The sequence below is a fragment of the Silene latifolia genome, chromosome 2, assembly GCF_048544455.1.
Source record: "Silene latifolia isolate original U9 population chromosome 2, ASM4854445v1, whole genome shotgun sequence".
In the NCBI taxonomy this organism is placed as follows: Eukaryota; Viridiplantae; Streptophyta; class Magnoliopsida; order Caryophyllales; family Caryophyllaceae; genus Silene; species Silene latifolia.
Genome location: NC_133527.1, coordinates 43538473 through 43561750, shown reverse-complemented (window position 1 = coordinate 43561750; position 23278 = coordinate 43538473).

Genomic DNA, 23278 nt, shown 5'->3' with positions numbered 1-23278 from the left:
ATCAATAGTCTAATCGTCTTAATATTCCTGATAGTATAAGATCTGATAGCTGCCACGGTGGACCGACTCTTAGCATACTTCTTTCTCTTACTGTTGATTCTTTTCCCTTGCCTTAATTTCTAGTTTAGTTGAATCAATCAAAACCCCCATTAGTGACATTTAGACAGATAAATAGACAAATAGATAGTACACCGCCTCCCTGTGGAGATCGACCCTACTTACCGCTGACTTCTGTTAGCAGTAATCTAGGTATTTTATTTTTGGTGTAGAAACGACCGCATCAGCTTCCATATGAAAGATCACCCTAAAATATTTTTTGGGTATCGAGGTGGCACAAAGCTCTGAGGAATTTTTTTAAATAAGCGGGAATATATTCTTGATATTAGTTGAGAGACGGGTCTTTTGGGTGCAAAACCCGTCATTACACCCATCGAACAAAACCGCTCGCTTGGCCTTGCCAAGAGGGACATCCTCGACAACATAGCGGCCTACCATAGGTTAGTGGGTCATCTGGTTTATCTTGCCGTTACTCATCCTAATCTCACTTATGCCGTCCACATTTTGTGTGGAGTCTATTGATCGAATACGAAAGGGGGGGGGGTGAATTGAGTATTAAAAACGATGACCACTTTTTCGAAATATATGATATAAATTAATTACTTGATTTTATTGATTAAAATCAACTAATTAAATTATTAATAATAAGTGCAAAATCGAAATAACAATAATAAAGAGAGAGAGAGAAAGAGAGACACACAGGATTTTAAAGTGGTTCAGTTTCACAAGTCGAAACCTACGTCCACTATTCTCGTTTAATAATTTTTATTACCTTTCTCCGGATTACAAAAATTACCAATCCACTCGTATAATCAACTATATGATTATAACTCAGATTGAGTATCGCTAAATACTCTAGGTTGCTCTTACGTTAATAAGAAAAATACAACGACAAATACTAATCTCACGTTATGCGAGTGAGTATACTATCCTTGTGTATTTAATATCCTATAACGATTTTTCTTCGAGTGATTGACAAATTTGATGCGTGATTTTTGTATAAGCAAATATAAAAATAAGAATTAAAGCTCAAATGATTTTTGCTTAAAAATATTTTTCTCTCTTTGAAATTTGTAGATGTGTGTGTCAACAATTAATGTTGAATGAATGAGAGTATTTATAGTAGAGAGGATTAGGGTTTGGAATGTTCTGGAATTAGGGCATAGGAATATTCTGGAAACAAATAACTTGATGAACAAGTAAGGAGCAAAGGAATGGAGTTTGGCCTCCTAGGGTTCGGCCTCATAGGGTTCGACCACCTAGGGTTTCGGCCTCCCTAGGGTTCGGCCGGCCCAAGGCCCTCCTTCGGTCCACCCTTGCTTCTATAGCCCGCAACAAATCGAGATAGAATTTAGTTAAAGCCCTAGGTTGCATGACGATATAAATATCGTGTTACAAACCAATAGTTTATTTAACTTAAATTCTAATTAATTAATTCCAACCAAAATAAATACTCTCTTATTTTTATAAACCATTAAAAATATATTTTCCAAAAATTAACGCATCATTTTTGTCTAGCAATGAAGTTATGTCTATTAGGTCATAACTTCACTAACCTTTAAACCAAACAAAGTAAAACCATTACCGGATGACGACCTATACTAACTAATCTTCAGTAGATCTTCAGTACACGAATCGTCTCTTCACAAGTCTCTCATCTTGAGTCTCGTGGTTGATTTCCAATCTTGATCTTGCTTGAATATATCGATCAAGTGTATTTGAAGTTGTACCTCCTTGGTCCAAACTTCAAGCTTGCGTCTTGTAATTGTTCCTTTCTAAATTAAAACTTAAGCACACAATTACACGCATATATTTATATATTAAGTCCACATACAAATCATTACTGTCATTATCAAAACAATTAATTAGGACTAAAGGTCCAACAAATTCCCCCTTTTTGATGATGACAAGTCTCCTATGATTTGTGTCTAAGTCTAGTTCCCCCTCAACATAATACTTCCCAAATTATAGAACAGTTGAGCGTAGAAACTAATGATCTCTTCAAAGTTATAACTATAGAACGCCATGAGAGAATTAACTTTGAGACGGTCGCAAATCATAAAAACAATTCCCCCTCTTGGCATCATTGAAAAGATAAGAACAAACATAAAACGACCAGAATAATATATTATGAAACAAGAATTAATCATGAAAAACATATTATATTAAACGCAATCTAGTTCTTAATTAGCATAATAATATTATAAACTTGCAATCACAAAGGAATAATGCGGAATTGAAAAAGCTAATATCCATAAGAATGGATTTTTATTGTGAGCAAAGGAATTAAAAAGATAAGGCTAGGTTGAATGGATTAGGGCAAAATGGTCAAGGGTATCGTGAGCTTGGCGGGTTGGACCGAGGTCGGGTGCGGTATTCCAAGTCCTCGAGGCGCGCATGACAATGGTCGAGAAGTGCAGCTTGAGCGGTTAATCGAGTATCGAAGTTACCAATCCTCAAAGTCATTGCTTTAACTGCTTCATATATAGTTTGCATCTCAGACCTCATCTCCTTCCCAGATTGCAAAAGATCATCACCAAACTTAACCAAACTAGCCATACCTTCCTTTATTTGAGTAGACTCGGAGTGAGTTCGTACGGCGGCCTTAAAAACACTGTCGAGTCGTGTTTCAAACCGTGACAACACGGTTTTTAGATGAGCCGGGTTGACTTCACTTGGTCCACTAGTATCAACTCTCCTTTCCTTTTTAATTAGGTCAAACAATTCTTCCAATTTCTTGTCTTGTTCATTAATCCGTCCAAGAATAGAAGTAAAGTTTGAATCCATCTTAGAATTCAACATATCAAAACTCACATTGCTTTTTCCTTCTTTTTCTCCTTTTTCTCCTTTTGTCTCAAAACCTAATTCGTTGCCATTAATAACGATGATGCAGAAGCAATGTGTGAAACGAAGTATTGGAAAGGATTCTGTCGAAATGAAAATTATTGAACACTCGACAGGACTGTTCAGAATGCTCAAGTATTATTCAGGCAAGTTCACGTGTTTACTTGGCATCCAAGGTAGTGATGTCGAGACTTCTTACCAAAAGGAGTCATATCCTAGTTTAATTATATTAGGTAATGAGTATTTTGTGTTCAAATAGGATTATCTTAGTTTCCTAAATCGTGTGGAATTAGTTTAGCTTATTTAATTTCGAATAAGATTAGGAAAGGTTAGCTTATATCCTAATTCTAGTCAAGTTAGGAAAACTTGTTATTTCCTAATCTTAGTTTAATTAGAATACCTTAAATCTGGTTGTATTTTAATTATTATTAGTTTAATAACTTTCCTAGTTAGTTTAGGAAAGGAGTATAAGCTAAGGAATTAGATCTCGAGTCAGATTTGTGACATCGAGTAGGATTAGGGAAGATAGCTTATTAGTCAAGCTAGGTAGGAGTATAAATAGGACTTCGTTGTAACCCTATTTTTCAGATTATGAGTTTTAATAAAAATCGTTCCCTGTGTGAGAACAATTGAGTTCAAGGCTTGCGAGTTTTGGCTTTCAGAACTTCTTTGCGAGGTTGATCATTTGAGTGTTTCGAGTTCGTACCTTGCGAGGCGGAGAGCGAGATTCACCATACTATCCCGGTTACTTTGTTACTTTTCACGTTATAACAATAGTTTCAGTTAAATTCCGCTGCGTTAATCCTAAAATACTTAGACGAACAGACCAACAAACTGTCAGATTGTCAAGTTTTCATCCTAAACAGACGGTCGATCTGTTCAATCTAATTCGTCCAAGTTATTTTACATCAAATTGGTATCAGAGCTTCGGCTCTTGATTTCCTTAAATCCAAGACGGTCCTAGGGTTTTTTATCGTTTGTTACCAGCGCTACCATGTCTCGAAAAAAACTCAGGCAAGCATTGAAGATGTTGGAGGAATATGAGGAAGAATTGTTATGGGAGGACATAACAAGGAGAATTGATAAGCTATCATCCAAATACGAGAAGTGGGAGCGTGAACTTAGTCAATCTTGTGGATCGAAGGAAGAAGAGATAAAGATTGAACCTTTTAATTATATTCATGAAGAAGAAGCGGAAAGGGATGGAGAGACGTCAGAGAACAGTCCAGACGACTGTAAAATTGTAGAGACGCTCGACCTTGTCCAAACGAACATTCCGTAAGACCGCTCGATTCCGAGTGATGAAGAAAAGAAGGCAGACGAGATTGTTACTTATATTGTCAAGTCATTAGATGAAAGTGATTCGTTCTTCAATCTTGATTTACCACCTATCTTTGATGATTATGAAGATAAGGAAGACGAGGTTGTCACATATGTTTTCAAGCCATTGGATCAAATTAAAGAACAAAAGTTTGAATCTTTTAAAGGAATTCATGAAGAAGAGGAGTCAATTTGTGACGATTTGAAGGACGACATTGATTATTCCTTAGAAGTAATTATAGGAGGCAAAGAGAAGTATGTTGAGTATAAATTTTCACTGGTTTCTTATTTGGCACGAATCAGGGATATGGATGCGATGATGCAAAAGTCGTCTTATCAATACAAGTTTGTATGCACGGTTGATTATACAATAGAAGAGAATGCTGCTATGGTGAGGGAATTGTCAGGTCCGATTTGTTGGGTCGCTAAAATAGTTCACTATAAGAGGTCGAGACTTGTGCAAGGAGGGAGGTGGGGTGGAAGGCACAAACAAAGATTGTTTAAAAGCTACAAAAGAAGAAGACACAAAAACCGATGGTTCAAGGGGACTAGGTTTAAGAACAAAAGAAAGAGTCATATAAGCTGCATAAGAATCACTACTATCATGATTAAGATGGGATGGTTCATATTTGATCCAGGAGGCCGATGGTCCAAGGATCGGGTCGATTCTTTTTTGAAGAAAGGGAGAATGATGCAGGAGCAATGTGTGAAACGAAGTATTGGAAAGGATTCTGTCGAAATGAAAATTATTGAACACTCGACAGGACTGTTCAGAATGCTCAAGTATTATTCAGGCAAGTTCACGTGTTTACTTGGCATCCAAGGTAGTGATGTCGAGACTTCTTACCAAAAGGAGTCATATCCTAGTTTAATTATATTAGGTAATAAGTATTTTGTGTTCAAATAGGATTATCTTAGTTTCCTAAATCGTGTGGAATTAGTTTAGCTTATTTAATTTCGAATAAGATTAGGAAAGGTTAGCTTATATCCTAATTCTAGTCAAGTTAGGAAAACTTGTTATTTCCTAATCTTAGTTTAATTAGAATACCTTAAATCTGGTTGTATTTTAATTATTATTAGTTTAATAACTTTCCTAGTTAGTTTAGGAAAGGAGTATAAGCTAAGGAATTAGATCTCGAGTCAGATTTGTGACATCGAGTAGGATTAGGGAAGATAGCTTATTAGTCAAGCTAGGTAGGAGTATAAATAGGACTTCGTTGTAACCCTATTTTTCAGATTATGAGTTTTAATAAAAATCGTTCCCTGTGTGAGAACAATTGAGTTCAAGGCTTGCGAGTTTTGGCTTTCAGAACTTCTTTGCGAGGTTGATCATTTGAGTGTTTCGAGTTCGTACCTTGCGAGGCGGAGAGCGAGATTCACCATACTATCCCGGTTACTTTGTTACTTTTCACGTTATAACAATAGTTTCAGTTAAATTCCGCTGCGTTAATCCTAAAATACTTAGACGAACAGACCAACAAACTATCAGATTGTCAAGTTTTCATCCTAAACAGACGGTCAGTCTGTTCAATCTAATTCGTCCAAGTTATTTTACATCAAACGAGCTTCATATAAGATAGATAAAGATCGCTCATCTCGGCATTAGTGATAACTCCATAACTCTGCTTCCCAATTACTCCTTTCTTCTCTAAAATTCGTGAGATCCAATTCCCATAAGGCAAACTTAAAGTAGAAGCAAAATCCTCCATCTTAGCCGTTACACTAGCTTGTATAATTTTATGAAACACAAGCAAGGGTAGACTAACCTTTTCTCCTTCAAGCCAAGCCTTCATAATAATCATCTCATGTGCCCCGAATTTATCTCTACCTTCTTTTCGAGGAACAATAGTATTCCAAAGAAAGTTCAAAAAGAACCTCAATTTAGGCGACAACTGCGCGTCAAGATAGTCTCGCATTTAAGTTGCATCTTGGTTGAAATACCGTTTCACTATCAACCTTTTTTCAGGCGACACACCTCCCCATTCTACGCTTGGATTGATCTCAGTTCCTCCTTCAGGAACTCGAGCCAAGTCGCAGAAATCACCAGGTGAGACTTTTATGGAAGTCTCATTGACCACAAAAAAACAAATTTCCTTCCTTAAGATGAACAAAGCATAAAATTGATATACCTCAATAGGAAAGACAGACCACTTACAAAGAACAATATTTTCCCATCCTTGATCTTTGAGAAAATTTAAAAAAACCCAAGTGCTTTGTATTTCTTTAACCAATCAATCGAATATACTCGTCCTGCGTGAATGCGATATTGAGCAACTTGATTGACATCTCTTCTTTCTACTTGAGTTAGTCTAAGATTATTCAGTCCATTGTTGGTGTAATCATCCATATGCTGTGCATAAAGAATACGTGAAGAACCATCTTGAAGTTTATAGTTCTCAGTCTTTGAACTTACCTCAATTTCCGAAACCATCTTTCCCTTACCTTTGAACAATTTTCTTCGCTTTGTGAGGTTGGCGGGTTGGTCGACGGCGGACCGTGGGGAGCGTGGGGTGTCGGCCGGTGAGGTGGAGCGGGTTCTTGGCGGTGATTGGCTTACCTTCTTTCTAATAACAACATGTTTCTTTGATTGAAAACGGGTTGTAGGTTGATTAGTCATTATTAAAATTGAAAATAGTAGTAAAAGGTAATTAGGGTTTAGATGATTAGAGTTGATGAGAATTATGGAGAGATTAAAGGGGTATATATAGCATAAGGAATTTGAGTTTAGGTAAGAATAGGATTCCTTAAAGATAGAGAATAATACCAATTTCCATATTTCTTTAATGTCTTTTTTTTTTTTTTTTTTTTTTTCGGCACCTTTTTTTTTTTTTTTTTTTTCTCGTGCCTTTTTTTTTTTCACGACACTTTCCTTTTTTTTTCGTGCGTTTTTTTTTTCGCACTTTCCCTTTTTTATTTTATTTTTGGCATTATCTCTTATTTCATGTAAGATTAGGAAAGAATCTTTTGTGTTGGAGTTTAGGCAGGATTTGTGTAGGAATATAATAAGATAGAATTATCTTTATTATATTAAGACAGTTTATTGTAGATTTTGTCGATTTTTGTAAGGAAATGTGATTATGCAGAATATAAAATACTACCATACACATAAGCAAGATATAACACGTAAAATAAATATTATTTAACATAATTAAACTTGCAACAAAAATATACGGACACAATCGTACAATCTTATCTTCCTAGCCAGTCATTTAGGTTCCCAAACATAATTATGACGGATTTAATTATCACTAATTAAACCAATCTCAAGTCTCAATAACTCAAAGTGTTTTCTAGCTAATGCCTTAGTCAAGATATCAGCCCATTGCCTTTCAGTACTACAAAATTCAAGTGAAATGTTGCCTTTCTCTACATGATCCCATAGAAAATGGTGTCGAATATCTATATGTTTGGTCCTCGAGTGCTGGGCAGGGTTCTTAGAAATTACTATAGCACTCGTATTGTCACACATAATAGGCATACGACCTACATTTATACCATAATCACATAGTTGTTGCTTTAACCAAAGTAATTGAGAACATACCATCCTGAGATATATACTCTGGCTTCAGAGAGACATTGCAACTGAATTTTGCTTCTTTGATCCCCATGTGATAATACAAGGTCCAACAAACGTTGCATACCCAGAAGTGCTTTTCCTATCTAAAGATCATCCTGCATAATCTGCATCTGAATATCCTACTAGATCGAAATTACACTCAAGTGGATACCATAAGTATAAATTAGATGTACCAATTAAATATCTCAGGATACGTTTAACTACAATCATATGTGATTCTTTAGGGCACGATTGAAATCGAGCACAGACACATACACTAAACATTATATCAGGACGACTTGCAGTTAAATATAAAAGTGAACCAATCATACCTCGATATGTAGTCTCATCGACACACTTACCATGTTCATCTAAAGTCATCTTCTTTTCAGATACCATAGGTGTATCGTATGATTTTGCGTTTTCCATACCGAACTTTCGGATTAGTTCCTTGATATATTTCTGTTGGTGTATCTTTATACCATCCTTTGTTTGTTGAATTTGTAAGCCCAGAAAGTACTTCAGTTCTCCCATCATGCTCATTTCAAACTCAGAAGTCATTAGATCAGAAAAATACTTGCACAATTTTTCATTAGTAGAACCGAATATAATATCGTCTACATAAATTTGTACAACAAGTAAATTAGAACCCTCGGATTTTAGAAACAAGGTTTTATCGACAGATCCTCTTGTAAAATTATTTTGTAACAAAAACTTGGATAATCTGTCATACCATGCCCTTGGAGCTTGTTTCAAACCATATAAAGCTTTGTCTAATTTATAGACATGGTTTTGAAACTTGCTATCTAAAAATCCAGGAGGTTGTTCTACATAGACTTCTTCCTCCAAATAACCATTAAGAAATGCTGTCTTAACGTCCATTTGGAACAGTTTCATTCCTTTATGAGCAAAGAAAGGCAATAATGAGACGTATAGCCTCAAGTCTTGCTACAGGTGCAAAGGTCTCGTCATAATCGATCCCTTCCTGTTGATTGTAGCCTTGGACAACTAGTCGTGCCTTGTTTCTTGTAATAAGTCCTGTATCGTCCAATTTGTTTCTAAACACCCATCTAGTACCAATTACAGTTCGATCACTAGGTCGTGGCACTAAGTGCCATACCTTATTGCGTTCGAATTGTTGAAGCTCATCTTGCATAGCGGTTATCCAATCAGGTTCAGCAAGAGCTTCTTTAATATTGGTAGGTTCGATAGTTGATAGAAATGAAAAGAACGAGCAGAAATTATTCAAGGACCTTCTAGTTTTAATGCCTTGCTCTAGATCCCCTAGGATTTTGTCCAAAGGGTGGGAGCTTTGATGTTTCCACTTTTTGAGAACTCTAGGCTCATTATCATTTGATGGACTAGCATCATTGTAGACACCTCGTTTCTGCACCTCCCGCAAACCACCCGGTGATGATTGGGCCGCATGTTTGGTACTCGGAACGATTTGTGGCAGTTCGTAAGTTTATCATCAAGTGATTGCTCAAATATTAATGTCTACCTCTTAGTTGTCATCTACGCGCCGATACGGTCGTTTTGGCAGTAATTAGAGTACATTTGGAGTCCGGGTCAAAAACCGTCTTCATTTCTTAAAACCGTCAAATCCCGAGTCAAAGCAATGTGCTTGTCTACCTAAGGTTAGAATGTCATAAAATGTTGAGATTATATCTCATTTTGAGTCTCATGTCACTTCTTTAGGCTAAAACTAAAAGTTTACATTACAAAATGTGCATTTCATTTAGCTAAAACGACAACCCGAGCTTTAGGCCCGTTTTACGAGGTGATAACGACTTTTTTGGGTCAGGCCTATTTCACAGAAAGTTCTATATCTCTTTCTTAGCTTTCCAACGCCACCGAAATCACCTTAGTCCGAGTCTTGTAGAGAAAGTTATGCCTAAAATACGACAGGCTGTCAAACGCGTTTTCTACGCGCAGAGAAACCTACCGGAAAGGACGCGCAGTGCTTTGCGCCTCTTCCAAGGGACGCAGCTCTGCTGCGCCTTTTCCCAGGGCTTTCTTTTTGTCCAAGTTTCCGTGTTTTAACCTAAGTCGGTTGTTTCCGGATCTTTCCTTCCGTATCCTACTCTTACCATAATTCCGTCGCGTGATTAGTATAAATAGGAGCCTTCGTTCCTCATATTTCTCACGCGAGTGTCCGCCCTTCTCTTCTCCCTTTGCATTCTAGACTTCGTTCTTACTAATTGGCGCCTACGTGCTTGGACTTCCGACCACGTAAGCTCGGATCCTTCCGGGTACCAGCCTCTCCGTTGCATGACCGACCAATTTGACCAACTACACCAATAATCAACTTAATTAACTTAATCGTTTTCCCCTTACGAGGGCACTCTCTTTGCATTCGCGTCGAGCATTCACTAGTCGATACTTAGTTCATCTCGTTTCGTCAACATGTAAGTCTGAGGGTGTATAATCCTTATTTATTTATTGTACTTTTAATTATCGTATCAATTGTAAGGTTTATGTCGAAAACACCGTTAAAACCGATTTCTAAAACCCTTCTTTAAAACCTGTTTTTACGGATTTCCAGTAGACAGACGTCGAGAAAAGACGCAGCAACTGCTGCGCCTCTTCGAAGGAGCGCAGTTCCTGCTACGCCTCTTCGTGAGGCTGCCGCAGTTCCTGCTTCTTTTCTTCTTCTTCGTCCTCTGTAATTCGTTTCTTGTTTTATTTATTTTGTTTGTTTGACTGATTCTTCGTTCACAGTAGTTTAATATTCACATGTATATTGTATGTACATAATTCATCATTCATTCACATATCTAATCATCATAAATCCGACTTAAATCTCAAGTAATCAATATTTGCGGGTTTTCGTCATTAATATTCAATCCGGGTTTTAGAGATTCAATTTCGTCAATATTGAGTTTCTGGAATTTACCTTTGGTATATTTGCATCCGTATTCATTGTTAATTCGTCATATTCATCATGTTTAATCTAATCAATTAATTAGTTTGTTTAGTTGTTTATTAATCTCATTCATTAACATCGTCCCTTCACGTAATTAATTCATTCGCGTCCGTCTCATTCATGTTTTACTGCTTTTATGACCCCTTCATATGTAAATAATCCATTAAATCACTTTTATCCAAGTAATATCATCAATCGATCCATTAAAATTAACAATTAACATTAACGATTTGCGATTAAAACTACGGCCACGGCCCGAACTCACCCTTGAAACGCGGCAATCGGCCGCGCGCTCTTCAGAGGGCGCACTACTGCTTGTTCCAGTTGAGCTCGTCTCTGAATTCCGTTTCTGCTTTGACCTAGTTTGTTTAGACTACGTAATTAATTAACTATTATTCGTATTATCACCTAATTTCTGTTCGTTTATTTCATTAATTTTATTTCTTCTATTCTTTTATTCCTTTTTCTCAAATCATCCGTTTTAAAGGTATTTTCGACATAAATCGCCTATTCCAATGTAATTAATGTAATTTTCATTATTGTAATTTTAATTATTGTATTTCTTGTATCGCTTGTATGTTTTCACATGTAAATGAACATTAAATCCTACTTCGACCCAATTGTATGCTAAATTACGTGTCAACCGACTTAGTTAAATTCTCACATGTTAGGATTAATCTATGGATGTTGCATTGCATGCATATAGCCGACGATATATCGAGTACGGACAACTTCCCTAATCATTAGTAGAGGCCGCTATCGAGGCGGGCGGGATTAGGTGTTCGATCAAAAGAGCTTCCTAATACGTACCCTCACCCCTTACTCCAGATCTCCGTGAGCACCCGTGTTCATTGGCATCCACGAGAGTCATTCTAGACATAGAATGCTAAGGGTAACGATTGCTTAGTGTTCATGTCACTACTTTGTGTCTTGACATGACACGAGGTATTCGAACGGTTCCAATTTCCCATAAAAATTGGTGGCGACTCCTTACAAAATGCAAACGCTTGTCCCCGTTTCTCACCAAGCGCCCCCGTGGGCGGCCCGCTGTCCACAGTTTGGCGACTCCGCTGGGGATAATACACTTACGTGTAGCTAGGGTGAAACTTGAACAAGGTTAGGGAATAAGTTTGTACAAGACAATTGTCGGTTTTCATAACTCGGTCTTCCTAGACCGTTTATTCGGCCTTCCTAGGCCCAACCCAACCCATTCGACCAATTGTCCCGTCTAAACGGTCCTAATTCTTATTTGGGCCTAAGGATGGATAGCGATTGACGTCATCCATACCATGATGCTTACTCTTGTTTGTATCAAGGGCCTTCACTACTTGAGGAAATGGACTAGGAATCGGCCTTACTCTTGTTTGGCACGAGCCTCTCCACAGACTTCGGGTTTGATGGTTCGGTATGGCAACCCACCCTCTTAAACCAAAACCCTTTTAAATGCACTCAGCATCCCGTTATAATGCTTGTATAAATGTGTAAACCTTACGTGATCACCACTTCTAAACAAAACCATGACGAGCTTTCAAAAAAATCAAAATCCTCATTTTCAAACAAGATTTTCGAAAAAGTAGGCCTTTAATTAGCGCAAAATCCGGTCAAAACTCTGTACGTTTGTCAAGTCAAAATTCGGGCCGCAAGCCCATTTCAAAACCCCACTTCGAGTCCACTCCTACAACTACACTACAGTTGACTAGGACACATATTTTCAAAGACCTTATCTTTCTTCAAAACTCACTCAACACAAGTGGCACGCACCCACTTCACGAGTCAAAACTTTTCTTCTTTTAGCAAGTGTGATAGAATGGTCGATCGTGTTTTGATTCGTCGCCGATCTCTTATCCAGTTTCCAAGATGCCTGGGTCAAGTGATGAAATAAACCTCCAGCAAATTCAAGAAAGTAATGATCGAATCCTAGCCGCGATAACCCAAATGCAAATCACTCAAGAAAAAACCTATGACCGCCTTGAACTTATCGAAGGCCGTATCTTTGATGTAGAGGGAAGGTTGCCTCCCCTTAAAGGCGAAATACTACAATTTTCCGTTGACGAGTCTAAAGATGAGAATCCTGCCCTAGGGACAACCGCAGCTGAGAAAAGACTCCAATACCTAGAGGAACAATTGATGTACCTTAAGGGGGATTACATCTATAGGGAAAACAATCGCAAATATGAAGCCGTCAATTCCAAATTGCCCACTAACTTTAGCATGACGGATATCCCTAAGTTTAAAGGACATGAGAACCCTTTGAACCACATTCGCGCCTTCAAGGACTACATGTCTATCAAAGGCATCAAACCCGAGATGTTCTTAAGGATCTTTCCTTCATCTCTTGACATCATTCCGAAGCAATTGTTCTACACTTTGGATCACAAAAAGGTCGCTACTTGGGAGGACGCCGTGATCGAATTCTCGAAACAATACGCGGATAATGCTGAGATCCAAGTCAACATGCGTACCCTAGAGGTTCTTACCCAAAATGACAAAGAAGGGTTCACCGACTTCCTAAGTAGGTGGAGGAAGACTAGTACTCAACTAGTTGAACGCCCGAATGAGGCCACTCTTGTGGAAAAGTTCGTGGATAATCTCAAGCCCATATATGCCAGTCACTTGAGATATCAAAACATCAAGACTTTCAAGGACTTAACCGTACTAGGGACACGAATTGAAGATGACATCCGTAAAGGACTCTTGTCCAAAACGGTAGGTCGAGGATATCAAGGGTCCACAAGTCGTTCATACGGCTCTACTAGCAAGACCGACGAAGTTAACCTTCTCGAGCCATCCAAGAAAACTAGCCCACCAAGGAAGTTCACAAACCTTGGGGATACATACTCCAACGCTCTAAAAAGGCTAATGAAGCAAGGTAAACTCCAACCCATTGGACCTACTCCCGAACCCGAAAAGAAGTCCAAATTCTGGGATGAAAACTCCTACTGTGAATACCATAGGGGCAAAGGGCACGACACAGAAAAATGCTACAAGTTGAAACACGTGCTTCAAGATATGATTGAAGATGGTCGACTTCCAATTCCACCAGGAGGTAAGCCCAACAACACTCAGAATCCTCTTGGAGTTCTAGTGATTACAAGTGACGAATCTACCTTAGATTGCTCACATCTCATTTCTCCCACCGAAAACGAAGTTCATACAATTGAGAAAGAAAGGCTCTACTCTACTATCTCCCCTACCATTTCCGACTTCATCGCATGGGCAAGGAGTGTAGATAGACAAGTGTGGGAATTAGAAAACATGGTAACGACCTTACGCAATCCCAATGCAATGCCTAAAGAACGTGAACCATTGATCTTCTCTCAAAATGCCACTATGCAAGAAGTAGTCGCCGTGGTCGATGGACTAGTCGATCTAATCATACGACTAGAAAGTGATATCATGAGAATGAAGGAACTAGCTACAGTCAATGGGGTTTGGGCCGATGACGATGAAGACGAATACCTCATTGAAAACTCCTTAGTCAAGGAAATAGTCCAAAATGGTGAAGACCAAGATGTGGATCACCTAACTCGTTCGTTCGGGTCCATCCATATCAAAGCACTACTCAAAACGGTCCAACCAACGTCATCACACCAAATGACAACGAAGACGACCCCACTGATCATTTGCTCAAGCAATTACAGAAAACCAAGGCTGATCTTTCAGTCTGGCAACTAGTGGCAAGCTCATTTCCGCACCGCCAAGCTTTACTGCAAGCTTTGGCCAAATTGAATGTAGCACATAACTCCACTCCTGAAGATGTAGTCAACTTGGTCTTCCAAGAACCACCGAGGTTAAGTAATCCTATTACTTTCTCAGATGAAGACTTGCCACCTTTTGGCGCTAGTCACAACCTTGCTCTATACATCACATCATCCGTCTAAAGAAGAACGTGCCAATGACTTTGGTAGATGATGGCTCCGCGGTCAACGTCATACCCCTCAAAACGGCATACAAACTAGGCATGAAGGAGTCGGATTGGACTCCCACCAATCAGGGTGTACGTGCATATGACGGTACACGACGAAAAGTGGTTGGACTTGCTAACCTAACCATAGCCACGGGACCAATCGAGCGAAAAGCTAATTTCCAAATAGTGGACATCGAAGCTTCATTCAACATACTTCTGGGAAGGCCTTGGATTCACGCTTCCAAAGCGGTAACATCCACCCTCCATCAAAAGATCAAGATCCCACTAAATGGCAAAGTTGTGACGATCACTTCGTCACCCATCAAGGCGATAATTGAGAAGCAATCAAACAATCAAGTCCTTGCGGATCCCATATACGAACTTGGGGGCTTCCAAAGTGTGAACGTCATAGAAAGTGAGTTGGCACCCTTATACTATAATCCCTACTCCAATTTGGTGGTCAACCACATACTCAAATCCCAGGGATACTTCCCTGGAATGCCTTTGAACCCAATTCGGAAGAACACCTTCGCACCATACAAGAAAGGCAACTCGACAAGGATACCACTTGGATTAGGATACAAACCCACAACTGAAGAAGTTCTCGAAATGCTCGCTCAAGTCCAAAATCGCAAGCACGTGGGAGTCCAAATGAGACCATATCTCCCCACTCTAAATGGGTACTTCGTTCAAGAAGGAAGTTCAGAACTCTTCCATGGATTTCCCGAACCTTGGCATTATCTTGAGAGGAAGTTAGCCGGAATCGAGATCTTTCACGATTGCTACTTCATTCCTCCCGAAACGGTTCCTACCGTCAAAACCCGTCAAGCACCTTGCTTCGACGAACAAGCTGTTAGCCTCTTGTTTGGAGAGGACCGATTCATTAGGGCCGCGCAGGATGAGATCATTACTATGATACTTCAAGACGATCGCTTCAACCCCACCGCGTTGATCACAGAAATCGACACAAAGCAGCAGAAAGGATGGAGAAAATCTATCAAATGGACCAACAACCAAGGAAGACTCTTCAAGCTCACTACTGGAGAAGGAGAGATGTTCAAAGGAGAACCAGAAGACGACGAGTTCGAGTCGGAGTCGGAGTCGGAGTCAGAGTCGGAGTCTAGAGAAGTCATTAGAGAGTCTACTCCTGTTGTCATCCCCACTCCCTTCGTTCCTCCTAGCTTAGCCTCGAGTAGCTACGGTAGTTTGGGGAATGCCCCAACTACTGTTCCTTTGCCGCCACTGACCATGGATCAGTTGGCTTCTTTGTTTCAACTTTACTCAAATCTTAATATGAATAAATCAGGTTCTGCTTACTCTCTGTGTTCTTTCGAGTGCAATTCTGTTTATGATGATGATACGAGGATGACCAAGACCCAGACTTGACCGAAATACCACCCTACGTAGCCAAAGAAATATTACAAGAAGGGGAAGGGGGACCTGTAATAGAGGACACCGAACCCATCAACGTAGGAACCGAATTAGAACCCAAAGAACTTAGGATAGGGACTACCTTGAGCTCTACCGAAAGGGCCGATTTCGTAGACCTCCTAAATGAATTCAAAGACGTTTTCGCTTGGTCCTACAAAGACATGCCGAGGATCGACAGGGGATATCGCCGAACATAGGATTCCTATTAAGCCGGGTTTCAAACCTGTGAAACAGAAGCTTCGACGAATGAGAACAGAATGGGCTCTAAAGATTAAGGAAGAAGTGGATAAACAATTCAAAGTCGGGTTCATCAAAGTTTCCGAGTACTCTGACTGGGTAGCCAACATAGTACCTGTGCCCAAAAAGGATGGGAGAATCCGTGTTTGTGTTGACTTCAGGGACTTAAACAAAGCAAGTCCAAAAGATGACTTCCCTCTACCTCACATTGACATATTGGTGGACAATACTGCAGACCACGCATTACTATCCTTCATGGATGGATATGCGGGATATAACCAAATCAAGATGGCTATGGAAGATATGCACAAGACCGCTTTCGTCACCCAATGGGGAACATATTGCTATACAGTAATGCCATTCGGATTGATCAACGCCGGAGCTACATACCAACGCACCGCAACTACACTCCTACATGACATGATGCACAAAGAAGTTGAGGTATATGTAGATGACATGATCGTCAAATCCAAAGAAAGAGAAGGACATATTGCAAACCTTCGCAAGTTCTTCGCAAGGCTACGAAAGTACAACATGAGACTCAATCCCCAGAAATGCACATTTGGGGTAACATCCGGAAAACTCCTGGGATATGTCGTCAGCCAACGCGGTATAGAAATAGATCCCTCGAAAATCAAAGCTCTGATCGAAATGCCACAACCTCAAACAGAAAAAGAAGTCAGAGGATTCTTGGGAAAGGTACAATATATAAGTCGATTCATATCGAAACTTACCATGATTTGCGAGCCTATCTTCAAGAAACTCAAGAAAACAGACCACACCATGTGGGATGATGATTGTCAAAAGGCATTTGACCGAATCAAGGAGATATTGGCTAAACCACCAGTGCTCATGCCGCCACAACGAGATCAACCTCTTGGTTTATATCTCACGTAAAACCGAAACGCCATGGGTGCTATCTTTGGCTCAAATCGTAGGAAGTGAAGAAAGAGCTATTTACTATCTAAGTAAGAAGTTCTTGGAATATGAGTGCAAATACTCGCAACTCGAAAAGACATGCCTCGCTCTTGTGTGGGCAACGAAGAAGCTACGTCACTACATGCTTAGCTACTCCGTCAAGATATATTCCAAAATGGATCCAGTCAAATACCTCTTCGAGAAACCCGTCCTCAACGGACGTCTTGCAAGGTGGACTCTGATGCTCTCAGAATTCGACCTCAAATATGTCCCACTGAAAGTCATAAAAGGTCGCGCCGTCGCCGAATTCTTCGCAGAGAATCCTATCAACGACACACAAACCATAGATACTTGGTCATTTCCCGACGAGCACATACTTCAAACAGACGTGGACTCTTGGGATCTATACTTTGATGGAGCATCAAATTTAAGAGGATTCGGAATAGGAGTGTTGCTCATTTCTCCTGAAGGGGAGCATACACCGATTGCTATCAAACTCGACTTCGAGGTGACAAACAACGCTGCAGAGTATGAAGCTTGTCTCATCGGATTACAAGCGGCAGTAAGCTTAGGCATCAAAAACCTCCGAGTACATGGGGATTCATCACTGATCATCAATCAAGTTACAGGATCTTGGAAAATCCGAAGCGAAAGCCTCGCACCCTATCAGGCTAGAATAGACCAAGTGGCTCAATTCTTCGATCACGTAACCTACTTACACCTACCTCGAGAGGAAAATCGGTTTGCGACGCTCTTGCGAAACTGGCATCTTTGATTAATATGCCGGATCACATGGTGGAAATGCCTTTGTGTATCGAACGACGGTCGAACCACTTATGTCCACCAAATCACCGATGAAGAAGAAATCGCACAGAACCCTGGTTCCAAGCAATCTTGAACTTTAAGCTTAACGGTACCTATCCACCGGATATGGACAAAAGGGGACAACGTGCTATACGCCTATTAGCTTCCCAATATATTCTGATGCAAGGAGAGTTATACAAAAGAACACCTCTTGGTGTAGTCCTACGTTGCCTTGATCATTCACAGGCACAAAAGGTGATGGAAGAAGTCCACGACGGAGAATGTGGTCCCCACATGAGTGGGCCTATGATGGCAAAGAAAATCACACGTTTAGGGTATTATTGGACCACCATGGAATCTGATTGCATCAAATACGTGAGACATTGCCACAATTGCCAAATCTTCGGAAATGTACAACATGTCCCTCCTTCGTTGCTATACACGATGACATCTCCTTGGCCATTTTCCGCATGGGGAATTGACATAATCGGGAAGATAACCCCACCGAACAGAGGTCACTTGTTCATTCTAGTAGCAATTGACTATTTCACCAAGTGGGTAGAAGCGGCTTCCTACACCGCTCTTACGGCTAAAAATGTGGCAAAGTTCATACAAAACAAAGATCATTGTCGATATGGTTGCCCACATGAGATCATCAGTGATAATGGGTCACACTTCCAAGCCGAAACCGAGCAATTGCTGGCCAAATATAAGATTAAGCATCACCACTCTTCGCCCTACAGACCACAGACTAACGGCGCGGTAGAGGCGGCAAACAAAAACGTTGTCACAATTCTCAAGAAAATGACTGACAACTACAGAGATTGGCCAAGCAAGATACCCTTTGCTTTATGGGGATATCGTACATCAGTTAGGACACCCACTGGGGCTACTCCTTTCTATTTGACCTACGGCATGGAGGCCGTACAACCAGTCGAGCTAGAAATACCATCCTTACGTATTCTACTCGAAAGCCAAATCCCTGAAGCCGATTGGAAGAGGGATAGATATGAAGAACTCATCCTCCTGGATGAACGTAGGCTACGCGCCTTACATAATGTCCAAACATACCAAGCACGTATCAAACGAGCTTTCAACAAAAGAGTTAGGCCAAGAAACATCAAAGAAGGAGACTTAGTACTCAAATCGGTTAGAGCTCTTTTACCTGTCGACCCAAGGGGAAAATTCAAACCTAATTGGGCCGGACCATATCTAGTCAAATCCATACTCCCAGGGGGTGCGGTTAGAATCACAGACCTAGACGGGAATGAGTTTTCAAACCCCACAAACCTTGACCAACTGAAACGATATTATGCCTAGAATAGGACAAAAACGCGCCTCGCGTAAACCCATGTGTCGCTCTTGTGGCACTAAATAAACGGCCCTGGCCAAGCTGAAATAAGCTAGGTGTCACTATGCTCTTGCATTTTGACAAGATTGTCATCCTCATATCATCAAATAAACTAAATTTGCACCTTGAGAACAAGCAAAAGCTCATGCTTATTTTCTATGTTCATTACAAGCTCTTGCTTCGAACAATTATTCTTTTACATTTACTCGAACTACGCGCAAGGGTTTGATTTCGCTTTTAAGTGAATACGTAGGCAATCCTTCACGGGATTCAACCCATTATACCTAAAATGTAAATAGAAGGACATTTGCATTACATTTGAAATTCGACAAGAATAATAAAAGAAAATCACAACGGTTTCATAACCATTTAACCTTTTTTTTATTCCATTCGCTTTCTAGTAATAATAGTACGCTACATAATAAAATAGAATATGCTAGGATTCTAAAAATCCCTCCTTTTTATTACAACAATAATAATAATAATCAAATAATAAATAAAGACTCGGGCTATTCCTCCATCTTCCCCTTGCCCTTGTCATTCTTGTCATACTTCTTGTCACGACCTCGGGCCGGGCGCTCTTGCACCACTTCAGACCTAATCACCAACGGTCTTTCTCGAGGCCTGACTCTCCCATTCTTGCCAACCACCATTTCCGCAACAGGAGTAGTCTTTGATTTCTTCAAGGATGAATGACCAAAATCCAGCTTCTTCTTCTCCTTCTGTCAGATGCTTCTCCTTCTCTTTCTCTCCCTCGCGCACCTTGTAGTCAACAGGCTCGCGTTTCCTCAGTCTCTCGCGTTCTTCCGAAGTTGCAGCCTTTCTCCACCTCAGATAGGAATCCGAGACCCACAAAGCATTGGCGGAGAAGCTCAAGAACCACATGTTCCTTTGGGCCCATTTGATAGCCCACTCTCTTCGGCTCTCAGTGGTAAGCGCTATAGCAGTCTGCGGAACGGTATCAAGCCTCGGGATAGTCTGTTTCAGCCCGACTTGCCTCATCAATCTTTCCGGAAAGATGCATACCATGAACTCCAATCCCGGAATACGCACGGACCTAGTAGGATCCAAAGAAGACACCCCAGTAACAGACTTGAGGTGCCACCATGGTACAACCCACCTAATCAGCGGGCCATCATCATTCTTCAGCTTGTTCTTCCAATAGTCACAAACCCGAGTGAAGTCCACCATGTACAACCGCGTCCTCATCGCAATCATACGGGAATGATAGGAAAGTGCATGAACTGGGGGCTCGAGCAGTCGGAGCCGTTCCATAAGCCAAACCTACCAAAAGCAGGTATTAGACACCCAACAAAAAAAAAAAAGGTGTTTTTTTTTTTACCTGTAAGATAACGGGACTCCCCAGAAATTGCAGATCGCGGTTGGATTTCCTATTATCAAAACCCAAGATAATCTCCCCTAAACATAAACAAGCTGGGCTCCTGCGCAGCTCCATTTGTTCGATAAGACCCAACAGACGGGGATCACCTCGCAAATCTTCATCAACGTGTCCATGGAAGACATACACATGCAACAAACAAAAGCCAAATGCTCTCCTCCTAGCGACATAAGAGACAGTGGGGTCAGCCCTGTTGATGAATCGGTCTACAAAGTCCAGCATTCTCACGCCTTTCGGGGTAACTAAGCGATCCACCTCAAGTCTGGTCAGTCCAAGCAGGTCTCTGAATTTGCTTTTATACCCTTGTGAAGTGGAAGGAATAGCGGGTAAATGCTCGGGGTCCCACCCACCAATAGCAGCAACTTCCTCCGGAAAAGGACAAATATCACCACCTGGGAACGCGAAAACATGACAATTTGGGTCCCGGTAGTCAAGGCAAGCATCCAAGAACGGTTTTACCACCTTAATGAGTTTCAAACTCAATAGAGACCCAAGGTTATGAGCACCCATGTCGTGCTTCTCAATATTCGAGAATTCATTAGTCCATTCCTTCAAGCGGATCTCCAAAGTATTCATAATGACAATTTTCTCTTGAGAATTTATTTTGGGAGTTTTTATGTGGATTAACGGAGAAGAGACGGAAGAATTATATGATTTAAAGCTTCGTCGACGTTTCTATTTATACTAATTGCTGGAACCGCCAGAATAGACCGGCTTGGGAACAGGCGCAGCTCCTGCTGCGCCTATTCAAAGGGACGCAACTCATGCTGCGCCTCTTCCCCAGTCTCACTTCTGCGATTTCCGCGTTTGGATCTTTCCTAATTCTATAACGAATAATTTCCTATTCCTACGGGATTTTTCTTTTGGTAAATACGAGCAGTTTACCATGTTTCAGGATTCCTAAATTCGCGGGCACGCATTTCGAGGCGACGTCGACACCCTCGCCATTTTTATCGCACTTTTTATTTATTTTATTACTTTAATTCATTTATTTATTCTTAGGAAATAAACTTCATTTTAATTTCATTTTTAGGAAATAATTTTCTTTTGTTTTCATTTTTTTTTTTTTTTTTACAAATTTCAACATTTTACCTCTACACTTACAGTTTTTTTCTTTTTTCTTTTTTTGGGGGTAACCCTCCCTACCGTCCGGTCATTTCCGACAAATTTTTTGCATTTTTGTCCTTTTGGGTCAAATTTTTTGCGCTAATTAAGACCATATGTGCATAAAATGTATGTTTTGCGTGATTTCTATGTGAATTTCGGCAGCATGACGGCGTAAACCGTTGTCTACCAAACTGTTCAAGAGCTAACCCGCAGTACAAGCAACACAACCCAAAGAAAAAAGGCACTCGGCCATCATACATACAAATGTACAAGCAATCGGGGCTTGCGCCCAAACCAAGTCCAAAGTCCAAACCGGGGGCTTGCGCCCAAACAAGTCCAAAAACACTCAAAATCGATGTACAAGTCTACGTAACTACGCGAAACTATTGTTTGGGCACCCTCCAACTCAAGAACCCTCGCCATAAGAGCGAATCTCGGCATCCCGAAACTCGAGCTCCCTCGACAAGCGAGCCGTCTCCTCCCGAGATCGGGCCAACTCTCGCTCCAAACTCGCGGTCACCCTGTAAACAAGAAATTAGCTCATGTCAATCAACTCAAACAAAACTGAAAATCAAAAATCAAAAGAAAGCAAACGAGGTTCGTACCTGACGACCCCGACCACCGACGAGTGCCTCGATGGCGGTAGCTCGTAGCCGGTTGGCCACCCTCCATAGTGCCACGAACCGAGATGGCGCGACCTGCATTTCAAAAGAAAGTCTCAGTAAGGTGAACAAGTTTAATCGAATGTGTTCTTACACGAAAGGTATATAAGCTGGAGGCTCGCCCTCCGAATCAGATGCTTCCAGACGTCTAGGCCAGCATCCGTCACGGCCACGTCAAAGTCACGCAACTCGGAGATCGTCGTCCTCCCGATCGCGTCAGTGTACTCAAGGGTCTCGGGGTACACTGGGGGCTCGATGCCCGCCGCCTCAACCTCCTGCAAAGACAAATAGCTCTCATCAATCGATGATCTTTCATCGTAATTCCCGAAATCAAAATCAAGAAAATAAAGGATCCTCACCACTACTGGCCAGTACGCCAACCTCCCGTAAAGGAACGCCGAGTAGTCCTCGCCAGAGCGGAAGAAGGTCGTCGCCACCGGCACCGGCCAAGTCCGCCTCCTCTCGGCCTCGGAAGGCTCCCTGAACATCGTCCTCGGAGGGTCAATAGGAACCGTCAACGCGCCCGAGAGCACCGACGAGCCAAACGCTCGCCCGGATACCACACATGACCCATCGACGTCCACAACAAAGGCCGACTCGAGCTCCTAGGTCGAAGGACCTCGGCGACAAAAGGAGGCGCTCCAACGACTCCGCCCAGGTCCGGGGCACCCACCGCATAATTTAAGGCAAAAAAATCATTCCTATGATCAAGTGGAAGCAAAGGACAAGAAATATAAATACGAGTGGGATACTCACGCT